Below are 27,583 nucleotides of genomic sequence, written 5' to 3' on the forward strand. Positions count from 1 at the left end.
ATAGAGAGACGCTGGTCAGTGTACAGATATCCCGCTGAGAGTGAGGGATGGGGAGACACTGGTCAGTGTACAGATATCCCCCTGAGAGTGAGGGATGGAGAGACGCTGGTCAGTATACAGATATCCCCCTGAAGGTGAGGGATGGAGAGACTCTGGTCAGTATACAGATATCTCCCTGAGAGTGAGGGATGGCGATATGCTGGTCAGTGTACAGATATCCCACAGAGAGTGAGATATGTAGAGATGCTGGTCAGTGTACAGATATCCCCCTGAGAGTGAGTGATGGAGGGACGCAGGTCAGTGTACAGATATCCCCCTGAGAGTGAGGGATAGAGTGACGCTGATCAGTGTACAGATATCCCCCTGAGAGTGAGGGATGAAGAGACGCTGGTCAGTGCACAGATATCCCCCTGAGAGTGAGGGATAGAGAGACGCTGATCAGTGTACAGATATCCCCCTGAGTGTGAGGGATGGAGAGACGCTGGTCAGTGCACAAATATCCTCCTGAGAGTGAGGGATTGAGAGACACTGGTCAGTGTACAGATATCCCCCTGAGAGTGAGGGATGGAGAGACGCTGGTCAGTGTACAGATATCCCCCTGAGAGTGAGGGATAGAGAGACGCTGATCAGTGTACAGATATCCCCCTGAGTGTGAGGGATGGAGAGACACTGGTCATTGTACATATATCCCCCTGAGAGTGAGGGATGGAGAGACGCTGGTCAGTGTACAGATATCCCCCTGAGAGTGAGGGATGGCGAGATGCTGGTCAGTGTACAGATATCCCACTGAGAGTGAGGTATGTAGAGACGCTGGTCAGTGTACGTATATCCCCCTCAGAGTGAGGGATGGAGAGACGCTGGTCAGTGCACAAATATCCTCCTGAGAGTGAGGGATTGAGAGACGCTGGTCAGTGCACAAATATCCTCCTGAGAGTGAGGGATTGAGAGACACTGGTCAGTGTACAGATATCCCCCTGAGAGTGAGGGATGGGAAGATTCTGGTCAGTGTACAGATATCCCTCTGAGAGTGAGGCATGGAGAGATGCTGGTCAGTTTACAGATATCCCACTGAGAGTTTGGTATTGTGAGACGCTAGTCAGTGTACAGATATCTCCCTGAGAGTGAGGGATGGGGAGACACTGGTCAGTGTACAGATATCCCCCTGTGAGTGATGGATGGGAAGATTCTGGTCAGTTTACAGTTATCCCCCTGATAAAGAGGGATGGAGAGACGCTGGTCAGTTTACAGATATCCCCCTGAGAGTGAGGGATGGAGAGACGCTGGTCAGTGTACAGATATTCCCCTGAGAGTGAGGGATGGAGAGACGCTGGTAAGTGTACAGATACCCCCTGAGAGTGAGGAATGGAGAGATGCTGGTCAGTGTACAGATATCCCACTGACAATATGGTATGGAGAGATGCTAGTCAGTGTACAGATATCCCCCTGAGAGTGAGGGATGGAGAGACGCTGGTAAGTTTACAGATACCCCCTGCGAGTGAGGGATGGAGAGATGCTGGTCAGTGTACGTATATCCCCCTGAGAGTGAGGGATGGAGAGACGCTGGTTAGTGTACAGATATCCACCTGAGACTGAGGGATGGAGAGACACTAGTCAGTGTACAGATATTCCCCTGAGAGTGAAAAATAAGAGACCCCAGTCAGTGTACAAATATCCCCCTGAGAGAGGGGGACAGAGAGACCCCAGTCAGTGTACAGATATCCCCCTGAGAGTGAGGGATGTGGAGACACTGGTCAGTGTACAGATATCCCCCTGAGAGTGAGGGATGGGCAGACACTGGTCAGTGTAGAAATATCCCCCTGAGAGTGAGGAATGGGAAGATGCTTGTCAGTGTACAGATATCCCCCTGAGTGAGGGACGGAGAGACGCTGGTCAGTGTACGGATATCCCCCTGAGAGTGAGGGATGGGGAGACACTGGTCAGTGTACAGATATCCCCCTGAGTGTGAGGGATGGAGAGATGCTGGTCAGTGTACACATATCCCCCTGAGAGTGAGGGATGGAGATACGCTGGTCAGTGCACAGATATCCCCATGTGAGCGAGGGATGGAGAGACACTGGTCAGTTTACAGATATCCCCTGAGAGTGAGGGATAGGAAGATGCTGGTTAGTGTACAGATATCCCCCTGAGAGTGAGGGATACGGAGACTCTGGTCAGTGTAGAGATATTCCCCTGAGAGTGAGGGATGGAGAGACGCTGGTCAGAGCAGAGATATCCCCCTGAGAGTGAGGGATGGAGAGACACTGGTCAGTGTTCAGATATCAGCCTAAGAGTGAGTGATGGGGAGACACTGGTCAGTGTACAGATATCCACCTGAGAGTGAGGGATGGGAAGATTCTGGTCAGTGTACAGATATCCCCCTGAGAGTGAGGAATGGAGAGACGCTGGTCAGTGTACAGATATCCCCCTGAGAGTGAGGGATGGATAAATGCTGGTCAGTGTACAGATATCCCACTGAGAGTGAGGGATGAGAGATGCTGGTCAGTGTACAGATATCCCCCTGAGAGTGAAGGATGAGTAGACACTGATCAGTGTACAGATATCCCCCTGAGAGTGAGGGATAGAGAGACGCTAGTCAGTGTTTAGATATCCCCCTGAGAGTGAGTGATGGAGAGACACTAGTCAATCTACAGATATACCCCTGCGAGTGAGGGATAGAGAGACGCAGGTCAGTGTACAGATATCCCCCTGAGAGTGAGGGATGGGGAGACACTGGTCAGTGTACAGATATCCCCCTGAGAGTGAGGGATGGAGAGACGCTGGTCAGTATACAGATATCCCCCTGAAGGTGAGGGATGGAGAGACTCTGGTCAGTATACAGATATCCCCCTGAGAGTGAGGGATGGCGAGATGCTGGTCAGTGTACAGATATCCCACAGAGAGTGAGGGATACGGAGACTCTGGTCAGTGTACAGATATTCCCCTGAGAGTGAGGGATGGAGAGACGCTGGTCAGAGCACAGATATCCCCCTGAGAGTGAGGGATGGAGAGACCCTGGTCAGTGTTCAGATATCAGCCTAAGAGTGAGTGATGGGGTGACACTGGTCAGTGTACAGATATCCCCCTGAGAGTGAGGGATGGGAAGATTCTGGTCAGAGTACAGATATCCCCCTGAGAGTGAGGTATGGAGAGACGCTGGTCAGTGTACAGATATACACCTGAGAGTGAGGAATGGAGAGACGCTGGTCAGTGTACAGATATCCCCCTGAGCGTGGGGGATGGAGAAATGCTGGTCAGTGTACAGATATCCCACTGAGAGTGAGGGATGAGAGATGCTGGTCAGTGTACAGATATCCCCCTGAGAGTGAAGGATGAGTAGACACTGATCAGTGTACAGATATCCCCCTGAGAGTGAGGGATAGGGAGACGCTAATCAGTGTATAGATATCCCCCTGAGAGTGAGTGATGGAGAGACACTAGTCAATCTACAGATATTCCCCTGCGAGTGAGGGATAGAGAGACGCTGGTCAGTGTACAGATATCCCGCTGAGAGTGAGGGATGGGGAGACACTGGTCAGTGTACAGATATCCCCCTGAGAGTGAGGGATGGAGAGACGCTGGTCAGTATACAGATATCCCCCTGAAGGTGAGGGAGGGAGAGACTCTGGTCAGTATACAGATATCTCCCTGAGAGTGAGGGATGGCGATATGCTGGTCAGTGTACAGATATCCCACAGAGAGTGAGATATGTAGAGATGCTGGTCAGTGTACAGATATCCCCCTGAGAGTGAGTGATGGAGGGACGCAGGTCAGTGTACAGATATCCCCCTGAGAGTGAGGGATAGAGTGACGCTGATCAGTGTACAGATATCCCCCTGAGAGTGAGGGATGAAGAGACGCTGGTCAGTGCACAGATATCCCCCTGAGAGTGAGGGATAGAGAGACGCTGATCAGTGTACAGATATCCCCCTGAGTGTGAGGGATGGAGAGACGCTGGTCAGTGCACAAATATCCTCCTGAGAGTGAGGGATTGAGAGACACTGGTCAGTGTACAGATATCCCCCTGAGAGTGAGGGATGGAGAGACGCTGGTCAGTGTACAGATATCCCCCTGAGAGTGAGGGATAGAGAGACGCTGATCAGTGTACAGATATCCCCCTGAGTGTGAGGGATGGAGAGACACTGGTCATTGTACATATATCCCCCTGAGAGTGAGGGATGGAGAGACGCTGGTCAGTGTACAGATATCCCCCTGAGAGTGAGGGATGGCGAGATGCTGGTCAGTGTACAGATATCCCACTGAGAGTGAGGTATGTAGAGACGCTGGTCAGTGTACGTATATCCCCCTCAGAGTGAGGGATGGAGAGACGCTGGTCAGTGCACAAATATCCTCCTGAGAGTGAGGGATTGAGAGACGCTGGTCAGTGCACAAATATCCTCCTGAGAGTGAGGGATTGAGAGACACTGGTCAGTGTACAGATATCCCCCTGAGAGTGAGGGATGGGAAGATTCTGGTCAGTGTACAGATATCCCTCTGAGAGTGAGGCATGGAGAGATGCTGGTCAGTTTACAGATATCCCACTGAGAGTTTGGTATTGTGAGACGCTAGTCAGTGTACAGATATCTCCCTGAGAGTGAGGGATGGGGAGACACTGGTCAGTGTACAGATATCCCCCTGTGAGTGATGGATGGGAAGATTCTGGTCAGTTTACAGTTATCCCCCTGATAAAGAGGGATGGAGAGACGCTGGTCAGTTTACAGATATCCCCCTGAGAGTGAGGGATGGAGAGACGCTGGTCAGTGTACAGATATTCCCCTGAGAGTGAGGGATGGAGAGACGCTGGTAAGTGTACAGATACCCCCTGAGAGTGAGGAATGGAGAGATGCTGGTCAGTGTACAGATATCCCACTGACAATATGGTATGGAGAGATGCTAGTCAGTGTACAGATATCCCCCTGAGAGTGAGGGATGGAGAGACGCTGGTAAGTTTACAGATACCCCCTGCGAGTGAGGGATGGAGAGATGCTGGTCAGTGTACGTATATCCCCCTGAGAGTGAGGGATGGAGAGACGCTGGTTAGTGTACAGATATCCACCTGAGACTGAGGGATGGAGAGACACTAGTCAGTGTACAGATATTCCCCTGAGAGTGAAAAATAAGAGACCCCAGTCAGTGTACAAATATCCCCCTGAGAGAGGGGGACAGAGAGACCCCAGTCAGTGTACAGATATCCCCCTGAGAGTGAGGGATGTGGAGACACTGGTCAGTGTACAGATATCCCCCTGAGAGTGAGGGATGGGCAGACACTGGTCAGTGTAGAAATATCCCCCTGAGAGTGAGGAATGGGAAGATGCTTGTCAGTGTACAGATATCCCCCTGAGTGAGGGACGGAGAGACGCTGGTCAGTGTACGGATATCCCCCTGAGAGTGAGGGATGGGGAGACACTGGTCAGTGTACAGATATCCCCCTGAGTGTGAGGGATGGAGAGATGCTGGTCAGTGTACACATTTCCCCCTGAGAGTGAGGGATGGAGATACGCTGGTCAGTGCACAGATATCCCCATGTGAGCGAGGGATGGAGAGACACTGGTCAGTTTACAGATATCCCCTGAGAGTGAGGGATAGGAAGATGCTGGTTAGTGTACAGATATCCCCCTGAGAGTGAGGGATACGGAGACTCTGGTCAGTGTACAGATATTCCCCTGAGAGTGAGGGATGGAGAGACGCTGGTCAGAGCAGAGATATCCCCCTGAGAGTGAGGGATGGAGAGACACTGGTCAGTGTTCAGATATCAGCCTAAGAGTGAGTGATGGGGAGACACTGGTCAGTGTACAGATATCCCCCTGAGAGTGAGGGATGGGAAGATTCTGGTCAGTGTACACATATCCCCCTGAGAGTGAGGAATGGAGAGACGCTGGTCAGTGTACAGATATCCCCCTGAGAGTGAGGGATGGATAAATGCTGGTCAGTGTACAGATATCCCACTGAGAGTGAGGGATGAGAGATGCTGGTCAGTGTACAGATATCCCCCTGAGAGTGAAGGATGAGTAGACACTGATCAGTGTACAGATATCCCCCTGAGAGTGAGGGATAGAGAGACGCTAGTCAGTGTTTAGATATCCCCCTGAGAGTGAGTGATGGAGAGACACTAGTCAATCTACAGATATACCCCTGCGAGTGAGGGATAGAGAGACGCAGGTCAGTGTACAGATATCCCCCTGAGAGTGAGGGATGGGGAGACACTGGTCAGTGTACAGATATCCCCCTGAGAGTGAGGGATGGAGAGACGCTGGTCAGTATACAGATATCCCCCTGAAGGTGAGGGATGGAGAGACTCTGGTCAGTATACAGATATCCCCCTGAGAGTGAGGGATGGCGAGATGCTGGTCAGTGTACAGATATCCCACAGAGAGTGAGATATGTAGAGATGCTGGTCAGTGTACAGATATCCCCCTGAGAGTGAGTGATGGAGAGACGCAGGTCAGTGTACAGATATCCCCCTGAGAGTGGGGGATAGAGAGACGCTGATCAGTGTACAGATATCCCCCTGAGAGTGAGGGATGAAGAGACGCTGGTCAGTGCACAGATATCCCCCTGAGTGTGAGGGATGGAGAGACACTGGTCATTGTACATATATCCCCCTGAGGGTGAGGGATGGAGAGACGCTGGGGTCAGTGTACAGATATCCCCCTGAGAGTGAGGTATGTAGAGACGCTGGTCAGTGTACATATATCCCCCAGAGAGTGAGGGATGGAGAGACGCTGGTCAGTGCACAAATATCCTCCTGAGATTGAGGGATGGAGAGACACTGGTCAGTGTACAGATATCCCCCTGAGAATGAGGGATGGAGAGACGCTGGTCAGTGTACAGATATCCCCCTGAGTGAGGGATGGAGAGACGCTGGTCAGTGTACAGATATCTCCCTGAGAGTGAGGGATGGCAAGATGCTTGTCAGTGAACAGATATCCCCCTGAGAGTGAGGGATGAAGAGACGCTGGTCAGTGTACAGATATCCCCCTGAGTGAGGGATGGATAGACGCTGGTCTGTGTACAGATATCCCCCTGAGAGTGAGGGATGGAGAGACGCTGGTCAGTGTATAGATATCCCCCTGAGAGTGAGGAATGGGGAGACGCTGGTCAGTGTAGAAATATCCCCCTGAGAGTGAGGAATGGGAAGATGCTGGTCAGTGTACAGATATCCCCCTGAGTGAGGGACGGAGAGACGCTGGTCAGTGTACGGATATCCCCCTGAGAGTGAGGGATGGGGAGACACTGATCAGTGTACAGATATCCCCCTGAGTGTGAGGGATGGAGAGATGCTGGTCAGTGTACAGATATCCCCCTGAGTGTGAGGGATGGAGATACGCTGGTCAGTGCACAGATATCCCCATGAGAGCGAGGGATGGAGAGACACTGGTCAGTGTACAGATATCCCCTGAGAGTGAGGGATAGGAAGATGCTGGTCAGTGTACAGATATCCCCCTGAGAGTGAGGGATACGGAGACTCTGGTCAGTGTACAGATATTCCCCTGAGAGTGAGGGATGTAGAGACGCTGGTCAGAGCACAGATATCCCCCTGAGAGTGAGGGATGGAGAGACACTGGTCAGTGTTCAGATATCAGCCTAAGAGTGAGTGATGGGGTGACACTGGTCAGTGTACAGATATCCCCCTGAGAGTGAGGGATGGGAAGATTCTGGTCAGTGTACAGATATCCCCCTGAGAGTGAGGTATGGAGAGACGCTGGTCAGTGTACAGATATACACCTGAGAGTGAGGAATGGAGAGACGCTGGTCAGTGTACAGATATCCCCCTGAGCGTGAGGGATGGAGAAATGCTGGTCAGTGTACAGATATCCCACTGAGAGTGAGGAATGAGAGATGCTGGTCAGTGTACAGATATCCCCCTGAGAGTGAAGGATGAGTAGACACTGATCAGTGTACAGATATCCCCCTGAGAGTGAGGGATAGGGAGATGCTAATCAGTGTATAGATATCCCCCTGAGAGTGAGTGATGGAGAGACACTAGTCAATCTACAGATATTCCCCTGCGAGTGAGGGATAGAGAGACGCTGGTCAGTGTACAGATATCCCGCTGAGAGTGAGGGATGGGGAGACACTGGTCAGTGTACAGATATCCCCCTGAGAGTGAGGGATGGAGAGACGCTGGTCAGTATACAGATATCCCCCTGAAGGTGAGGGATGGAGAGACTCTGGTCAGTATACAGATATCTCCCTGAGAGTGAGGGATGGCGATATGCTGGTCAGTGTACAGATATCCCACAGAGAGTGAGATATGTAGAGATGCTGGTCAGTGTACAGATATCCCCCTGAGAGTGAGTGATGGAGGGACGCAGGTCAGTGTACAGATATCCCCCTGAGAGTGAGGGATAGAGTGACGCTGATCAGTGTACAGATATCCCCCTGAGAGTGAGGGATGAAGAGACGCTGGTCAGTGCCCAGATATCCCCCTGAGTGTGAGGGATGGAGAGACACTGGTCAGTGTACAGATATCCCCCTGAGAGTGAGTGATGGAGAGACGCAGGTCAGTGTACAGATATCCCCCTGAGAGTGAGGGATAGAGAGACGCTGATCAGTGTACAGATATCCCCCTGAGTGTGAGGGATGGAGAGACACTGGTCATTGTACATATATCCCCCTGAGAGTGAGGGATGGAGAGACGCTGGTCAGTGTACAGATATCCCCCTGAGAGTGAGGGATAGAGAGACGCTGATCAGTGTACAGATATCCCCCTGAGTGTGAGGGATGGAGAGACACTGGTCATTGTACATATATCCCCCTGAGAGTGAGGGATGGAGAGATGCTGGTCAGTGTACAGATATCCCCCTGAGAGTGAGGGATGGCGAGATGCTGGTCAGTGTACAGATATCCCACTGAGAGTGAGGTATGTAGACACGCTGGTCAGTGTACATATATCCCCCAGAGAGTGAGGGATGGAGAGACGCTGGTCAGTGCACAAATATCCTCCTGAGATTGAGGGATGGAGAGACACTGGTCAGTGTACAGATATCCCCCTGAGAATGAGGGATGGAGAGACGCTGGTCAGTGTACAGATATCCCCCTGAGTGAGGGATGGAGAGACGCTGGTCAGTGTACAGATATCTCCCAGAGAGTGATGGATGGCAAGATGCTTGTCAGTGACCAGATATCCCCCTGAGAGTGAGGGATGGAGAGACGCTGGTCAGTGTACAGATATCCCCCTGAGTGAGGGATGGATAGACGCTGGTCTGTGTACAGATATCCCCCTGAGAGTGAGGGATGCAGAGACGCTGGTCAGTGTACAGATATCCACCTGAGAGTGAGTGATGGAGAGACACTAGTCAGACTACAGATATCCCCCTGAGAGTGATGGATAGAGAGACCCTGGTCAGTGTACAGATATCCCCCTGAGAGTGAGGGATGGAGAGATGCAGGTCAGTGTACAGATATCCCACTCAGAGTGACGGATGGAGAGACGCTGGTCAGTGTACAGATATCCCCCTGAGAGTGAGGGATGGAGAGATGCTGGTCAGTGTACAGATATCCCACTGAGAGTATGGTATGGAGAGATGCTAGTCAGTGTACAGATATCCCGTTGAGAGTGAGGGATGGGGAGACCTGGTCAGTGTACACATATCCCCCTGAGAGTGAGGGATGGGAAAATTCTGGTCAGTGTACAGATATTCCCCCTGAGAATGAGGGATGGATAAACTGTGGCCAGTGTACAGATATCCCCCTGTGAGTGAGGTATGGAGTGACGCTTGTTAGTGTACAGATATCCCCCTGAGAGTGAGGGATGGAGAGACACTGGTCAGTGTACAGATATCCCCCTGAGAGTGAGGGATGGAGAGATGCTGGTCAGTGTACAGATATCTCCCTGAGAGTGAGGGATGGAGAAATGCTGGTCAGTGTACAGATATCCCCCTGAGAGTGAGGGATGGAGAGACGTTGGTCAGTGTACAAATATCCCCCTGAGAGTGAGGGATGGAGATGCGCTGGTCAGTGTACAGATATCCCCCTGAGAGAGAGGGATGGAGAGACCCCGGTCAGTGTACAGATATCCTCCTGACAGTGAGGGAATGAGAGACCCCAGTCAGTGTACAAATATCCCCCTGAGAGAGGTGGACGGAGAGATCCCAGTCAGTGTACAGGTAGCCCCCTGAGAGTGAAGGATGGAGAGACCCCTGTCAGTGTACAGATGTCCCCCTGAGTGAGGGGGACGGAGAGACCTAGGTCAGTGTACTAGATTAGTAACAATCGTAATTTATGAAGACTATGATATTTTTAAAAACAGATTTTTATTAATAACTATAAATAATATAACATTTCTAATATGATTTTAACTTCACCTCACTATGTGCAGATATATATGTGAGGGTGTGTGTTTGTTGCTGTGGGTGTCTGTGTGTGCGAGTGTGTGTATGTGGGATGTGTGTGTGAGTGGGTTTGTGTGTGTTTGCATGTGTGAGGGTGTGCGTGTGTGTGTGTGTGTATGTATGGTTGTGTGTGCCTGGGTGTGAGTGGGTCTGTGTGTGTTGGTGGGTCTGTGTGTGTTGGTGGGTCTGTGTATTTGTGAGTGGGTCACTGTGTGTGTGTTGGTGGGTCTTTGAGTGTGAGAGTGTGAATGGGTCTCTGTGTGTGTGTATGTGGGTCTCTGTGTGTGAGTGGGTCTGTGTGTGGGTGAGTGGGCCGCTGTGTGTGTGTGAGTAGGTCTCTGAGTGTGTGATTGGGTCTCTGTGTGTGAGTGGGTCCCTGTGTGTCTGTGTGCATTGGTCTCTGTGTGTGAGTGGGTATGTGTGTGAGTGTGAGTGGATCTGTGTGTGTGTGGGTGGGTCTCTGTGTGATTGAGTGTGTGAGTGGGTCTCTGTGTGATTGAGTGTGTGAGTGGGTCTCTGTGTGAGTGTGTGTGTGAGTGGGTCTGTGTGTGTGTGTGGGTCTGGTGTGTGTGAGTCTGTGAGTCTGTGTGTGTGTGTGAGTGGGTCTCTGTGTGTACGAGTGTGAGTGGCTGTGTGCGTCAGTGGATCTGTGTGTGTGTGGGTCTGTGTGTGTTCATGTGGGTCTCTGTGTGTGTGAGTGGGTCTCTGTGTGAGTGGGTCTCTGTGTGAGTGGGTCTCTGTGTGTGTGAGTGGGTCTCTGTGTGTGAGGATCTGTGTATGTGTGTGGGTGTCTGTGTGTGTGGGTCTCTGTGAGTGGGTCTCTGTGAGTGGGTCTGTGTCTGTTTAAGTGGGTCTGAGTGTGTGTGAGTGTGTGCTGGTCTCTGTGTGTGTGAGTGTAAATGGGTCTCTGTGAGTGTGAGTGGGAGTGGGTCTCTATGTGAGTGTGTGTGTGGGTCTCTGTGTGTGTGTGTGTGTCTCTCTGTATCTTTGAGTCTGTGTGAGTGTGTGTGTCCAAGTGGGTCCCTGGAATACTATGTGCAGTTTTGGTCACCGAATTATAGGAAAGATATAAACAAAATAGAGAGAGTGCAGAGAAGGTTCACGAGAATGTTGACAGGATGTCAGGGTTTGAGTTACAGAAAAAGGTTGAGCAGCCTGGGGCTTTTTTCTCTGGAGCGTAGAAGATTGAGGAGGGAGTTGATGGAGGTGTTCAAGATTTTAAAAGGGCCAGAGAGAGTCAACGTGGATAGGCTTTTTCAATTAAGAGTGGGGGGTATTCAAACCAGAGGCCATTGTTTGAGATTGAACGGGGAAAATTATAAGGGGAACATGAGGAGAAATTTCTTCACGCAAAGGGTGGTTGGGATGAGGAATAAGCTTCCGGCAGAGGTGGTTGAAGCAAGGACGTAATTTACATTTAAGGAAAGACTGGATAATTACATGGAGGGGAGAGGATTGGAGGGGTATGGACCAGGTGCTGGTCAGTGGGACTAGGAGGGTGGGGATTTGTTCCAGCATGGACTAGTAGGGCCAAACTGGCCTGTTCTGTGCTGTATATGGATATATGGTGTGTGGGTCTTTGTGTGTGTGTGGGTGTCTGTGTGTGTGTGGGTGTCTGTGTGTGTGTGGGTGTCTGTGTGTGAGAGAGTGTGTCTGTGAGTGGGTCTGTGTGTGTGAGTGTGTGTGCTGGTCTCTGTGTGTGTAAGTGTGAGTGTGTCTGTGAGTGGGTCTCTGTGTGTGAGTGTGTTTGTGCGTCTGTGTGTGCGTGTGGGTCTGTGTGTGTGTGTGGGTCTGTGTGTGCGTGTGGGTCTCTGTGTGAGTGTGTGTGTGTGTGGGTCTCTGTGTGAGTGTGTGTGTGTGGGTCTCTCTATCTTTGAGTCTGTGTGTGGGTCTCTCTGTGTCTTTGAGTCTGTGTGTGTGTGGGTCTCTGTGTGTGTGTGTGTGTGTGTGTGTGGGTCTCTCTATCTTTGAGTCTGTGTGTGGGTCTCTCTGTGTCTTTAAGTCTGTGTGTGTGTGGGTCTCTGTGTGAGTGTGTGTGTGTGGGTCTCTGTGTGTGTGTGAGTCTCTCTGTATCTTTGAGTCTGTGTGTGGGTCTCTCTCTGTGTCTTAGAGTCTGTGTGTGTGTGTGTGTGTGTGTGTGTGGGTTAAAGCCCAAACCATTGTGGTTCGGATCTAATTCTGATGAAATGATTTTCCAGTTCACTCCGTGTTGTTTTGTCATCAGTTTCTTTGAATTGTTGGGAATGGAATGAGTGTGAGGTGTCAGACTTCTCCAAACTCACGAGGTTATTGCAGAGTAGTTTTCAGAGAATTGTTTACCCCGCCACCACCTTCCATGGATGTTTCCGTCCTTGTGTTGGCTTTCACAAGCCCAGGTCAGGGTCAGGCGAAGGTCACAGTTCCGAACCAAGAATGTTCTCGCTTTCTGTTGCACAGAGTTGGGTCAGACTTAAGTGGCTGTTTAAAATGTCACCATGGCTCTGCTCTCTTGCCCTTGAACGGGACAGGTGGCAAAGGGGCCGTCCTTTCTGGATCCTCCATCAGTCTGCGTTATGGCCACTCAGCCTAGAGGAACTTGCAGGATGTTCCAGCACCTTCTTCAATCCTGTGTCATCTAGCAGCTGCTGGGCCCAGTTTGAAATGAGTTCCTTTATATTCGAAGAATGCTTTCTGTCCCAGTGCATCTCCGCCATGTGACGTGACTTCATTCCTGTCTTTTGAAGTCTCTTCCAAAGTTACTCTGTGTCGAACATCTTTACCTTGACCAGAAGTTGGACCAGCCTCAGCTCTGTCAGCTGAATTAAGGCATCCCATTCTGGGGGGTGGTGGGCGGTGACTCGTTGTAATGGAAAGATTGTGGCCGCACGTGGTGGCACTTCCGGGCTCCTATTCGGAGGACGTGTCGCATGCCAATCAAGGCCTGACTTGCTCCAGGCCATCAAGGTGACTCCGGTTCAAATGACCAAGTCTGGGCTCCGGGTAGCCTGCCTGGCCTTGCCCCTGACCTTCGCCTGGGCCGACCCCTGATGAGCCCTGCACTTGGCTTCGAGCCAGTGGGGCCCTATTACCACCCCCCCAAATACCTGATGTGGGGTTATGAAGGAAAATGCTTTCCTTTGCTCTCTCTTTTTTGACTCCTCATGGCCCACGAACATCACCTTTCACACTGTTTTGGGGTGAGTCCCAAGGCCCCTTCGTTAGAGTCATATCTGTACAAATCAAGGGATGGGGGGCACGTAGCCTTTCGTTGATCTGCTGGTTTATGTGTGTTTGTGTCATTTGCTAAGTCCTGCTGGTTCCCCTCGTTCCCCACAGTGCACATCCATCCCATGGTGAACTGTGGGTTTAAGTTTATTCACTATTTAGATCCCGTTGTCCCATCTGTTTCTCTTGACAATTGACTTGTGCTTTGTACCTCAATCTTAGTCCCAGTTCTTAACCTGTGGGACCCTTACGGACCTTCACTCATAACACTTGTGGGGTTTTGCGGAGAGGGGGCTGGGGTCGATGTTGGGGCTGCTTCTTTTTACAATGGATACCGATGATTTAGATTATGGATTGAGCAGTTCTGTGGTGAAGTTTGCTGACGACACCAAGAGAGGTGTGGAGGAGGAAATGTTGAAGAAACAGAGAGACTTGGACGGCTTAGGAGAGTGGGCAAAGAACTGGCCGATGAGATACAATGTGGAGAAATGTGCGGTTGGACATTCTGGACGAGGAAATAACAAGCAGATTATTATTTGGATGGGGAGAAAATTCAAACTTGGGAAGGGCAGAGGGACTTGGGGGTCCTCGTGCAGGATAACCTAAAGATGAACCACCAGGTTGGATCGGCAGTAAAGAAAGCGAATGCTATGTTGGCGTTCATTTTAAGGGGAATAGTGTAGTAGGGTAAAGAGGTGTTGATGAGCCTCTATGGGGCACTGGGGAGACCTCATTCAGAGAACTGGGTGCAGTTTTGGGCTCCTTATTTTAGAAGGGTAATGATGTTGGAGAGTGTCCAGAGAAGATTTAGCAGGATGATTCCTAGAATGCAAGGGCTAACGTACGAGGAACATTTATCAGCTCATGGACTGTATTCATTGGAGTCGAGAAGAACGAGAGGGGAGGGAAGTCACGTGATGGAGTAGTGGCCGGATGGTGAACTCCAGCCCTCTCCAGAAAAGTTGAAAAAAATAAAGGAAAGCACAAAGGCACAAAAATAAAAATTAAAGTAAAGTGAATATAAAGGTGGAAAGAAGATGGCGATGAAAAAAGAAAAGTCGAAACCAACGGCAAGAAGAGAGGAAGAGAAGACAACGGAAGAAGAAGGAGAAGGCCTTACCTGTTCGAAGAGGCCCGCGGTGGAGAGAGAAGCCCGCTCCCTCAGGTCGGTAGAAAGTGGACTACAAAAATGGCTCGCTGAGCCGAGTAAAAGTGCGCATGCAAAAAAACACACCGACGGGAGGGGCGACCAGCTGGGGAGTCGATCTCCACAGCCGGCAATGACAGCTACAGAACAGCAGCAGCAAGAGGAGAACATAGAAGACAATGAAAACAAGAAAGAAGAGAAGAAAAAGAAAACAAAGAAACAACAGATGGCCAACCCAGAGGAAGAAGAAGAGGAAGAGGAAGGGTACAGTGAAATGGAAGAAGAAGGGAAAGGCAAGACAATGGATATATTTTCTCTTATTAAAGAATACATGGATTCATTTAAAGAATGGCAAGCACAAGAATTTAGTGATTTAAGAAGAAGAATAAACAGTACAGAAGAGAAAGTGAATAAAATAGATATGACCATATCAGAAATAGGAAAAAGAATGGACAAGGTGGAAGAACGAGAAGCAGCAGTAGAAATGGAGGTAGAGGACTTAAAAAAGAAATTAGAAGAATCTAATAAAAAAGTTAAAGAGACACGAGCTGTTAGCTCAGAAAATAGATATAATGAAAAATTATAACAGAAGAAATAATATAAAGATAGTGGGCCTTAAGGAAGATGAAGAAGGCAAGAATATGAGAGGGTTTATAAAAGATTGGATCCCCAGGATCTTAGGATGTCCAGAACTGCAGCAAGAAATGGAAATAGAAAGGGCACATAGAGCATTAGCCTTTAAACCACAACCACAACAAAAGCCAAGATCCATTTTAGTAAAATTCCTAAGATATACTACAAGAGAAAAGGTACTGGAGAAAACAATGGAGAAAGTAAGAGAGGACAACAAGCCACTGGAGTACAAAGGGCAAAAAAATTTTATTTATCCAGATATAAGTTTTGAACTCCTGAAGAAGAGAAAGGAGTTCAATACAGCAAAGGCGATTTTATGGAAGAAAGGGTATAAATTTATACTAAAGCATCCAGCGGTATTGAAAATATTTATTCCAGGACAGCAAAACAGACTATTCTCGGATCCAGAGGAAGCACGAAAATTTGCAGAACAATTACAAAATAGACTGAGAGATGAAGACGTGTAACGAGAGTACAAAAGACTGCGAACTAAAAAGACGTGTGTATAGGACTATATACATGTATAATACATATATTACATAAGTGTATGTGCATTTAAAAGAAAATATATAGTGTATAGAGAAGAATTAATGAGGGTAAAAAAGGGGAAGAGAGGAGTAAAGAGGGAATTTAGAGAGTGACCTTTGTTGTATATAAAAATTGAAATCTTTTCTGGGGGGTGCTGGGTAGGGAGAAATTACGGTCACTGCAAAATCAGTTGATGCTTGCGAGTGAATTCGCAAATCCAAATGGAGAGGGGAGATATGGTTGCCCGACAAGGGATAATGGGCAACTCAGGAAGGGGAGGGGACAATGGGGTTAAAGAAATATTAGGTAGGAGAATAAGGGGAATGTTTGATGTGTTAAAAATGTTGTCTTATAAACTGTTCAAAGAAAGAAAGCAGAAATGGATGAGAAGGAAAGGTGATGATGAGGAAACGGAAGGGAAAGATAAACAAAGTATAAAATGGCTACATTAAACTATATGACTTTAAATATTAATGGAATACATAACCAAATCAAAAGGAAGAAACTGCTAAATTTACTGAAAAAAGAAAAAATTGATATTGCATTTGTGCAAGAAACACACTTAACTGAAGTGGAGCACAAGAAATTAAAGAGAGATTTGATAGGACATGTAACAGCAGCGTCATATAACTCAAAAGCTAGAGGAGTGGCTATATTAATCAGTAAAAATGTACCAATTAAAATAGAAGAGGAAATAATAGATCCAGCAGGAAGATATGTAATGATAAAATGTCAGATATATTCGGAGTTTTGGAATTTACTTAATATTTATTCACCTAATGAAGAAGATCAAAAATTTATGCAGGATATTTTTCTGAAGATAGCAGATACGCAAGGGAATATATTAATAGGAGGGGATTTCAATCTCAATTTGGATTCAAACATAGATAAAACCGGGAAAAAAATTAACAGAAAGAATAAAGTAACCAAATTTATAATTAAATCGATGGAAGAAATGCAACTTTTGGATATATGGAGGAAACAACACCCAAAGGAAAAGGAATATTCATATTATTCGGATAGACATAAAACATATTCAAGAATAGATTTATTGTATATCTTGTATACAAGATAGAGTTAGGAAAACAGAATATAAAGCTAGAATATTATCGGACCATTCACCCTTGATATTGACAATAGAGTTAGAGGATATCCCTCCAAAAATGTATAGATGGAGATTAAACCCCATGCTACTTAAAAGACAGGATTTTAGAGAATTCATAGAAAGACAAATTAAAATGTATTTTGAAATAAATACGGAATCAGTGAAGTATAAGTTTATATTATGGGACGCAATGAAAGCGTTCATCAGAGGGCAAATAATAAGTTACGTAACTAAGATGAAGAAGGATTACAATCAGGAAACAGAACAGTTGGAAAAGGAAATAGCAGATATAGAGAGAATTGGCAAGGAAGGAAGACACTACTAAAAGAAGGGAATTAGTAGATAAAAAAATAAAATATGAAACATTTCAAACATATAAGGTGGAGAAAAATATAATGAAGACAAAGCAGAAATATTACGAACTAGGAGAAAAAACGCACAAAATTTTAGCGTGGCAGCTTAAGACAGAACAAACTAAAAGAATGGTATTGGCATCAAGGAAAAAAGACAAACAGATCACATATAATCCAACGGAAATTAATGAAAATTTCAGAGAATTCTACGAACAATTATACCAAACTGAAAACGAAGGGAAAGAAGGCAAAATAGATGAATTCTTAACTAAAATTGAACTACCGAAATTACAAACAGAGGAACAAAATAAATTAATAGAACCATTTGAAATAGTAGAAATACAAGAGACAATAAAAAATCTGCCGAATAATAAAACACCAGGAGAGGATGGTCTCCCAATAGAATTCTATAAAACATTTAAAGATTTATTAATTCCTCCTCTCCTGGAAGTAATCAACCAGATTGATAAAACACAAAGCTTACCAGATTCGTGCAAAACAGCAATAATTACAGTAATACCAAAGGCAGGGAAAGATCCACTTGCACCAGCATCATATCGACCAATATCTCTACTTAACACAGATTACAAGATAATAGCTAAATTATTAGCAAACAGATTAGCTGATTATGTACCAAAAATAGTAAGTCTAGACCAAACTGGATTCATTAAAAAAAGACGAACAACAGATAATATTTGTAAGTTTATTAACTTAATTCATGCAGTAGAAGGAAATAAAACTCCCAACAGTAGCAGTTGCTTTAGACGCAGAGAAGGCCTTCGACAGAGTAGAATGGAATTATTTATTCAAGGTACTACAAAAATTTAGTTTACCAGAGAAATATATTAATTGGATTAAAGCATTATATAAGGGGCCATTGGCAAGAGTGACAGTAAATGGATATGTATCAAAACATTTTAACTTAAGCAGATCAACAAGGCAGGGATGCCCACTATCGCCCTTATTGTTCACGTTAGCCATAGAACCGCTAGCAGAACTGATAAGAACAGAAAATAAAATAAAAGGGATAAAAATAAAAGGTAAGGAATACAAAATCAGTTTATTTGCAGATGATGTTATAGTATACCTAACGGAACCAGAAACATCAATAAAAGAATTACATAAGAAATTGAAAGAGTATGGAGAAGTGTCGGGATACAAGATTAACGTAAATAAAAGTGAAACAATGCCAATGAATAATGTGGATTTCTCAAAATTCAAGAAAGATTCACCGTTTAGATGGCAAATGCAAACAATACGATACCTAGGTATACAAATAAATAAAAACCTCAGCCATCTATATAAACTTAATTATTATCCACTAATGAAAAAAATACAGGAAGATTTAGAGCATTGGAAAGACTTACCATTAACACTAATAGGAAGGATAAACTATTAAAATGAACATTTTTCCAAGGATACAATACCTATTTCAGGCACTGCCAATACACTTGACAGAAAAATTCTTTAAGGACTTAAAGAAAATAATAAGGAAATTTTTATGGAAAGGGGGGAAACCGAGGATAGCACTAGATAAATTAACAGAATGGTATAGACAAGGAGGCTTACAACTGCCAAATTTTAAAAATTATTATAGAGCCGCACAATCAAGATATCTATCAGATTTTTACCAAACAAAAGAAAAGCCAGATTGGACTAGATTAGAGCTAGACAAAATAGGGGAGAAGATACCTGAACATATATAAATGGGATGAAAAATTGGTAAAACATAGGAATTCTCCAGTATTGCGCCATTTGCTTAATATTTGGAAGAAGATTCATGTAGAAAGAAATAAAACAAACTACCAATTATCAAAACTAATACTGACGCAAAATCAGCTAATCCCTTTTACGGTAGATAACCTGTCTTTTAGAGAATGGGAGAAAAAAGGGATTAAAAGAATAGAAAATTGTTTTTCAGGGAATAAATTATTATCCTTTGAACAAATGAAGGATAAATATAATATAACTCAAGATACAGTGCTGGCATATTACCAATTGAAATCCTATTTAAAGGATAAATTCGGAAGTAGTCTGAAGTTACCAGAAGGAAGCAATTTTGAATATCTGATTAGACACAATGATAATTAAAAAATTTATAACAAACATGTATATTAAACTACAAGAAAAGGAGAATGAGGAAACAAATGGTAAAACTAAACAAAAATGGGAACAAGTTTTAAACATAAAGATAAAGAAGGAAACATGGGAGAAGTTATGCTCTGGAACTATGAGAAATACAATAAATACGAGGTTACGTATGATACACAGGCTATATATTACACCTCAAAAGTTAAATAAATGGGACCCAACAGTATCTGACAGATGTTTTCGCTGTAGAAAGGAAATGGGAACAACAGTTCATGCAATCTGGACATGTGAGAAAGTGAAAAAATGTAGGGAAGATCTAAACCAGATATTAAATAAAATCACAAAAAGCAATATACCAAAAAACCCAGAGATCTTCCTCCTAAGTAACATAAGAAACAAAGAATTTGGACTTGATTTGGATGGTGCACAAAAAAGATTTGTTAGGATAGCCCTAGCTGTAGCAAAAAAATGTATTATGTCAACCTGGAAATTAGAAGATAACTTGAGAATACAACAATGATATATAGAAATGAATAAATGTATTCCATTAGAAAAAATAACATATAGTTTAAGAAATAATATAACATTATTTGAACAAATATGGGAGCCGTACATGGAATATAATAGAGAAAACCTACCGGGACATCTATCACCTAAAATGACAAAAGGAAAAGAGAATGGAAGGAATTGACTCAGTGGAAGTTTTTGTTCGTTAATGTTGAGTGACAACATTGTTTGATGGGTTTGATGTATCTTGGACTCAGAGTTTTGAATGGATGGAGGAGGAGGTGGGGGGGGAGGGGAGGAGGGAGGGGGGGAGAAAACGACACTGTATATATTTGAAAGGAGAAATGTGTATATCTTGAATAATGTGATCTATAGTGTGAAAAATAAAAAATTTAAAAAAAAACAATACTTAGACATAATCTATATACATATATTAAAATGAATCGCATTAATTAAAAAAAAAGAGAAGAACGAGAGGGGATCTCAGAGAAACGTTTCGAAGGCTGAAAGGATTGGACAGAGTTTTTTTTTAAATATGGAATGCTTCACGAGTTTGCGTGTCATCCTTGCACAGGGGCCATGTTAATCTTCTCTGTATCGTTCCAATTTTAGTATATGCTGCCAAAGTGAGCACATTGGACAGAGTTCATGTGAATAAGATGGGTGGGTGAATCCAGGACTAGAGGGCATGGTCTTAGAATGAGAAGGGACCCATTTAAAACAGAGACAAGAAATTTCTTGAGCCGGAGGGTCGTGGATTTGTGGAATTCATTGCCACATACGGTTGTGGAGGTCAGATCATTGGGGGAGATTGATCGGAATCTAATGAGTCAGGGGATCGAGGGATATGGGGAAAAGGCTAGAACTTGGAACTAGATGTGAGAACATTTTAGCTCAGGGTTGAGTGGTGGAGCAGACGATGGGCCAAATGGCCTGCTTCTGTTCCTTGATCTTATGACCAGCCAGCAGAATGGCTTCCTTGTAAACACAACTGCGATCTGCGTTTCCGTTTTGACAACATAAGTGAACAAGCAAAAGGGCCTTTGTGTGATTAGGTCCCATCCTTGAGCAACCCAATAGTCCAAGATATTTCAATGAGCAAACATTTCAATTTTTATTGAAGTTCTTTCGCAGAGTTTGGAACTCAAAAAATGGCTTCTCTCTGAGTGTAATTGGGAATCTGGATGTGTCCATGTGTTCAAACCCAAAAAGATAACTTTTTTTTTCCAAACTTTATTTATTCGCTCAAGATACAGGTAATAAGTAACATATATAACAATAAACTAGACATGAACATTACATTTTATATTTTATATAAAAGAAAAAAGAGAGAACCCCCCCCCCTTCAGCCAACTCTCCTAAGGAGAGCCATGAAAAAAAGAGAAAAAAAAAGAAATAAAGAAAAATGAAGCATACTTATTAAAATCTAATCAATGTAAATCAAAATGTAAATATTCTGACTATAACAACCACTTATGAAGAAAAAAATTATAATTATTACGCGAAACAAATGTAATATTTTCCATTATTAAACAAGATCTCATCTCATTATGCCATCTATTAACATCAATAATATTTGTATCCTTCCACGTACTAGCAATACATTTTTTCACTACAGATAATGCTAAATATACAAAAGTAAGTTGAAATTTATCTAATCCCAGACCTTTCAAAGGCTCCAAACTACCCAATAAAAATACCGTCGGGTCTAAAGGTATTTTAATCTTATACAGGTATTCTAAAAACAATTGAATTTTTTTCCAAAAAGATTGAATATTTATACATGACCAAACCACATGAAAAAAAGTTCCAACCACGTTACCACATCTAAAACACAAATCTGAGTCATGAAAACCATATTTTTTTAGTTTTTCAGGTGTTAAGTATAATTGATGTAAAAAATTATAATTAATCATTACATAATGTGCATTTATCAATCTAGTTACACTATCATAACAAATATCTGACCAATCATCCTCGGAAAAAATAAAGCCGATCTCCACTTCCCATTTACCTTTAGATTTATCCCAACCCTTTTTATCCATACCATCCTGTAATATTTGATACATAACTGAAATATAACCCTTCTCTGGTACCTTCATAAGAAAAGTCTCAAATTTAGTCATTTCAGGTAAAATCATATCTCTACCAAACACATGTTTTACCAAAGATCGAATTTGATAATAAAGAAACAAAGAATTCTTATCAATACCATAACTATCCTCGAAACCTGTTCTTTCTTTAATTGCCACGCCAATACCTTATGTGCTTTCTCTCCCCATTCATAATATTGTTGTTTAGTCCTATTAATCATACACTCAAATTGATAAGATTGCAAAGTATTATATTCCAGTTTCAACCTAGATAATTCTATTTTCTAAGATAACTTTACAAATAATATATATTTTAAAACACAAATTCTGACATAACAGATATCCCCCTGAAAGAGGGGGATGGAGAGACACCAGTCAGTGTACAGATATTCCCCCTGAGCGAGGGATGGAGAGACCCTGGTCAATGTATAGATATCCCCCTGAAGAGAGGGGAACGGAGAGACATCAGTGAGTGTACAGATATCTCCCTGAGAGAGTGGGACAGCGAAACACCGGTCAGTGTACAGCTATCCCACTGAGAGAGGGGGATGAAGAGATACCGGTAATGTACAGATATCCCCGAGAGAGAGGAATGGAGAGGCCCTGGTCAGTTGAGAAAGGAGGGAGTATTTGGAATTGTTTTTTTGAAAACTTTGCTTTCTCCAAACAGATGTGGCCGCCACCCCGCAGCCGGAGAAGGTCCGAGCCTTTCCTCTGTGGACCTGGCTCATTGTCGTTGTTGTGTTAGTTGTCTCTTTGCCGATTGGAATTGCCTGGTACAGAACCCGATTCCTCCACACATCCACAGTGGCAAGTGAGTGTGATCTCCCCACCCAGCCATACCCCCTCCTCCCGTCCCGTGACCGAGGGAGTCTCTCCACCGAACTGTCTCCCACCAATGTCAGAGGGAAGCCCTCTATCCAAAACATCTGTCAACATCTCCCCTTCTCTCCCGCAGAACCCGTGCAAGAGATCGGAACCGGGGACTCGGCGAATCAACAGATGCTTGGCTCCGATTGAGGGTGGGTGTCAGTCCCGGAGAAGAGTGGAGTGTGGGGGGGTGGTGGGTGACTGGTCGCCGTATCTTAAACATCCTACACCCCTCCCTGTCTCTGTAACCCCCTCCAGACCCCGAAACCCCTCCCTGTCTCTGTAACCTCCTCTGGTCCCTTTGCCAACTCTGCCATCTTGTGTCCAATGCAGGTAAGGAAGGAAGTGGCCATTCTACCCTTCTCCCACACTATCCCACCCACGCAAATCCTCACCTGTGTGCTCCCCCTTTAGTCTGCAACCCCTCCCCCTGACCCCCACTCCCTGCTGATCACAGGCACGGATCTCAGCGGTGGCCAGATTTCATCTGAAAGACGCCGTCATGTCTTCAAACAGGCCGTTAAACACCTGTTCGGAGCCAACTCTATGCCAGGCAGTTGGATCCTGCGGGGCAGTGCAGCATCACTGCTCCCTGCTCTCCCGGGTTTACAGCAGTGACAGGGCTGCCGGGTTTTTGGTGAGGGGTTGGGGAGAGATTTACATCTTGTTTTTGAACCGACTTAAATTCCTTTCTCTCGCCAGGTTTACAAGACGTTCCTGTTCTCATCTCCGTGTGCCTGAAAGGTTTTGTCCCAAGTTGTTTGAGATTTATTCCACAATGTCGGTCTGTGGACTTAGAAACGGACATTCCCAGCTCCCTGGAATTAGACGTCACCCTTTCGGATGTTCCAATTCACCGTAACACCATGTGGGACCCTCTTCTTTCAATGGGGTGGATTTCCAAAGTCTCTCTCCCCTCACCCCTTATGGGGTGGTCAAAAACACTGTCCCCTCTTCACCTCTGAGATGCAATAGAGGGAGCTTCACTCTGTGTCTCACCCCAGAAGTGTGTGACAGGACAGGGGGAGAGGGAGTCTCACTCTGTGTCACACCCCAGGAGTGTGTGAAATGATGGGGGGGGGGAAGAGGGAGCTTCACTCTGCGTCCCACCCTGGGAGTGTGTGATGGGATGGGGGGGAGAGGGAGTTTCACTCTGTGTCCTACCCTGGGAGTGTGTGAAGTGACGGGGAAAAGGGAGCTTCACTCTGTGTCCCACCCCAGGAGAAATAGAGGGAATTTAGACCCTAATCTAGGATTTTTTTTTGACAGGAGTTAGTATTTTACAATTTTAAATGTTTATTTATTATATTAAATGAAGACTTTCGTAATATTTTGTTTGCTCTGGATCTCCTCAAAAAAACAGCACTGTTTCTGTACAGAAGGTTTTGAAGGCCACTCGCTCCCTCTACTTCCTGAAATCCCAATGAATATACTGAGGATGCCTCCATTTTGTGGGTGATCAGAATAGGAGTCTATTCAGCCCATCAATCTTGCCTTTCCCCTCTCAATAGCATCCCATCTGAAACCTTGATCCCTTCCCCTGCTCGTTGCCCTCTTCCCCCACCCCCACCCCGAGTTGCAGCCTCTCCGAACGGAGAATTCCTCAGATACATTTCTCTATGGGAGAAGCAGTTCTTCCTCATCTTTCTAAGTGGAGGAACGGAGGGACCTGGTGGTTTTCATCCATGCCTCAACGTCCTGCACACTTTGACAGGACCATAGAAGGACCATAGAACACGACAGCACAGGTTTGGGCCCTTTGGCCCATCTAGACTGTGCCAAACTATTTATTCTACCTGGTCCCACTCACCTGCACCCAGTTCATTCCCCTCCCATCCATGTACCTGTCCAAAATTCCTCTTTAATGTTAAAATTGAGCCCCCATTCACCACCTCAGTTCATTCCACACCCCCACCGCTCTCTGTGTGAAGAAGTTCCCCGTAAACCTCTCCCTTTCACCCTTAACCCGTATCCTCTGGTTCATGACTCACCTCCCTTCAGTGGGAAAAGCCGACCTACATTTACTTTGTCCCCCTCATCATTTTAAACACCTCGATCAAATCTCCCCTCATTCTTCTACGCTCCAGGGAATAAAGTCCTCACCTGTTTAACTTTTCCCTGTAACTCAGTTCCTGAAGTCTGGGCAACATCTTAGTAAATCTTCTCTGCATCATTCTATCTTATTGAGATCTTTCCTGTAGTTCGGTGACCAAAACTGCACACAATTTTCCAAATGTGGCCTCACCAATGTCTTGTACAACCTCACTATAACATCCCAGCTCCTGTCCTCAATACTTTGTTTTATGAAGCCCAATGTGCCAAAAGCTCTCTTTACAACCCTGTCCACCTGCGACGTCACTTTCAGGGAACAATGTCTCTGTATTCCCAGATCCCTCTGTTCTTCCGCACTCCTCAGTACCCGACCATTCACCGTGGACGTCCTTTCTTAGTTTATCTATCCAAATGCAACATCTCACACTTGTCTGCATCTATCTAAAATTTTATTTTTATTTTACATAAAAGGAAAATCTAAACCCACAACCAAGAAAGAAACTGATTGGCCAAAAAAGAGGAATTCAGAATTCTTTTCAGTGATAAATCACCTCCCAAGACAACATTTCTACCTTTGTGACAAATCAACCATTATAAAAGGAACTCAAAAAGGGTCCTCACTGTGTGTGAAATTTTACATTCAAATCAGAAATCGAGCAGCTCATCTTCTCTCAGTTTAAACACGACGTGACATCACATAGCAATTAAGCAGGGTTAGTTGGGGTCACTCCCCTCCATCTGGACAACTCTGCCCGCCAAGCCAGGAAAGAAATAAAGTCAGATGTTGTTGATATTCTACCACTCTCTCCACCAGTATCGAATAAAGCTGTTAAGGATTTACTGTAACTGTAAAAAGTGCAGAGAAAGTTTGAAATACTTTGGTCCAATATTTCTCAAGACTCCCAACACATCCGGAACATATGAATTCACGAAACATCCCCATTTATCACAACAAGGAGATGCATCCGCATCAAAACAAGATTGTTTGACTTTGGACATGTGAGCCCTAGGGATAGAGTGACGGGCACATAAAGAAGAGGTATTAACCAATTGAAAATTACATTCCACAGAAATATTATGAATTGGGGGAGAGAGCTCACAATGTGTTGGCCTGGCAATTGAAGACAAAACAAGCTTCAAGAACAATTAATGCTATTAAAAGAAATTCAAAAATTATAAACCTCAAGGTATAAATGATTCTTTTAGAGAATTTTATGTTAAATTATATACATCTCAATTTAATAATGCTGAAGAGAATATTAATAGTTTCTTAACTGAAGGTTATCTTTCTTTAAAATGCCAAGATTTAGATTCCCCATTTACAGTTAAAGAAGTCACTAATGATCTGTCTCCAGGTGAAGATCATTTTCCATCTGAATTTTATAAGAAATGTAAAGATTTGTTAATACCCCCATTAATGGAGGTATTGAAACAGGCAAAGAAAGTCCATTCTTTATTGGTGTCTTTTTCTAATGCAATTATAACAGTAATACCTAAGAATACAAAGATTTGTTAAAGGTTGAATCGTATAGACCAATTTCATTATTAAATGACGATTATAAAGTTTTAGCAAATAGGTTAATATTTAATTAATTTAATTCATTTAGCTCAATCTGGATTTGTTAAAAACTGATATTCTGCAGATAACATTGCTGTTAATTAGTTTCCGAGATGAAATCTGATTTATCACTAGATGCTGAAAAAGTGATTAGAATTAGAAATAGATTAGAATAGAGTTTTTAATTTAAAAGAAAATTGGATTTGGATTGGTGTTTATTAGCTGGATTAAAACTTTATATAAAAGCCTTTCCGCTAAAGTGGTGAGACATGGACAAATACCTTGTGCCTTTTCATTAACTAAATCGACTAGACAAGGATGTCCTTTGTCCCCAGTTTTATTTATTTTAGCAAGCGAACCTTTAGCACAATTAATAAGACAAGATTTTAATATTAAGGAAATTTCTGATTAATTAATTCTGATTAATTCATTTGCTGGTGATGTTTTGATTTGTATAACAGATCCTGAAAATTCTTAGCATTCATTGAATAGGAGATGAAAAGAACATGGTTATAAAATTAACTGGGATAAAAGTGAAATTATGGCTGGGATGGAGCGAGGAGCCTCGGGCCTTCACTGAGGCCTTATGGGTTGGTTAAAGGGTTGGAGGCGAGACATTCGGTACAGTCGAGTGCAGTCACACGTGATCAACCACAATTCCTCAATAGCGATCATTTCTGCTTTGAGAGCTCAAAACATTGGGACAGCAAAGCTATCTAAATATATATACAGAGGCTCATTTCCTTCCTCTGGTTTTTTTTCCCCTCGGCGACACACAACATGGTCTTGAAGCTACACACAAGGCCCACTGGAAGTAGTTGACACCCCTTATTCTGGAACCTTCACTTTCAAAGCAACTCGCAGTCCGACGCCATTAATCACTGCATCGTATAAGTCTGTTTCTCCCTGCCGTCCTTGGTGTGAGGTTGTTACTGGTGCACCATTTGGTCACGTTTCCCATTGCCCTTCAGTCTGCTGACTCATTGCCTTCCTTTCTACAACTCATGACCGAGGTCTCATCATTGTATCGAGTGCGCAGTGTAAAGAGAGTAGAGTGCAGCCCTGGGGTGATCCAGTCCTCCCCTCTGCAATATCCTGCTCCACCGCTGCC

General features: G+C 44.8%; 1 non-coding gene across 1 annotated transcript; it reads right to left on the minus strand.

Moving 5' to 3' along the window:
• Positions 1 to 20,428: 20,428 nt before the first annotated feature.
• Positions 20,429 to 20,531, minus strand: LOC138750585 (U6 spliceosomal RNA). The gene has a single exon (XR_011349396.1). It is a non-coding gene; the product is annotated as a U6 spliceosomal RNA (small nuclear RNA).
• Between the last annotated feature and the right edge of the window lie 7,052 nt (positions 20,532 to 27,583).

This window comes from Narcine bancroftii, unplaced genomic scaffold (assembly GCF_036971445.1).
Source record: "Narcine bancroftii isolate sNarBan1 unplaced genomic scaffold, sNarBan1.hap1 Scaffold_176, whole genome shotgun sequence".
Classification (NCBI taxonomy): Eukaryota; Metazoa; Chordata; class Chondrichthyes; order Torpediniformes; family Narcinidae; genus Narcine; species Narcine bancroftii.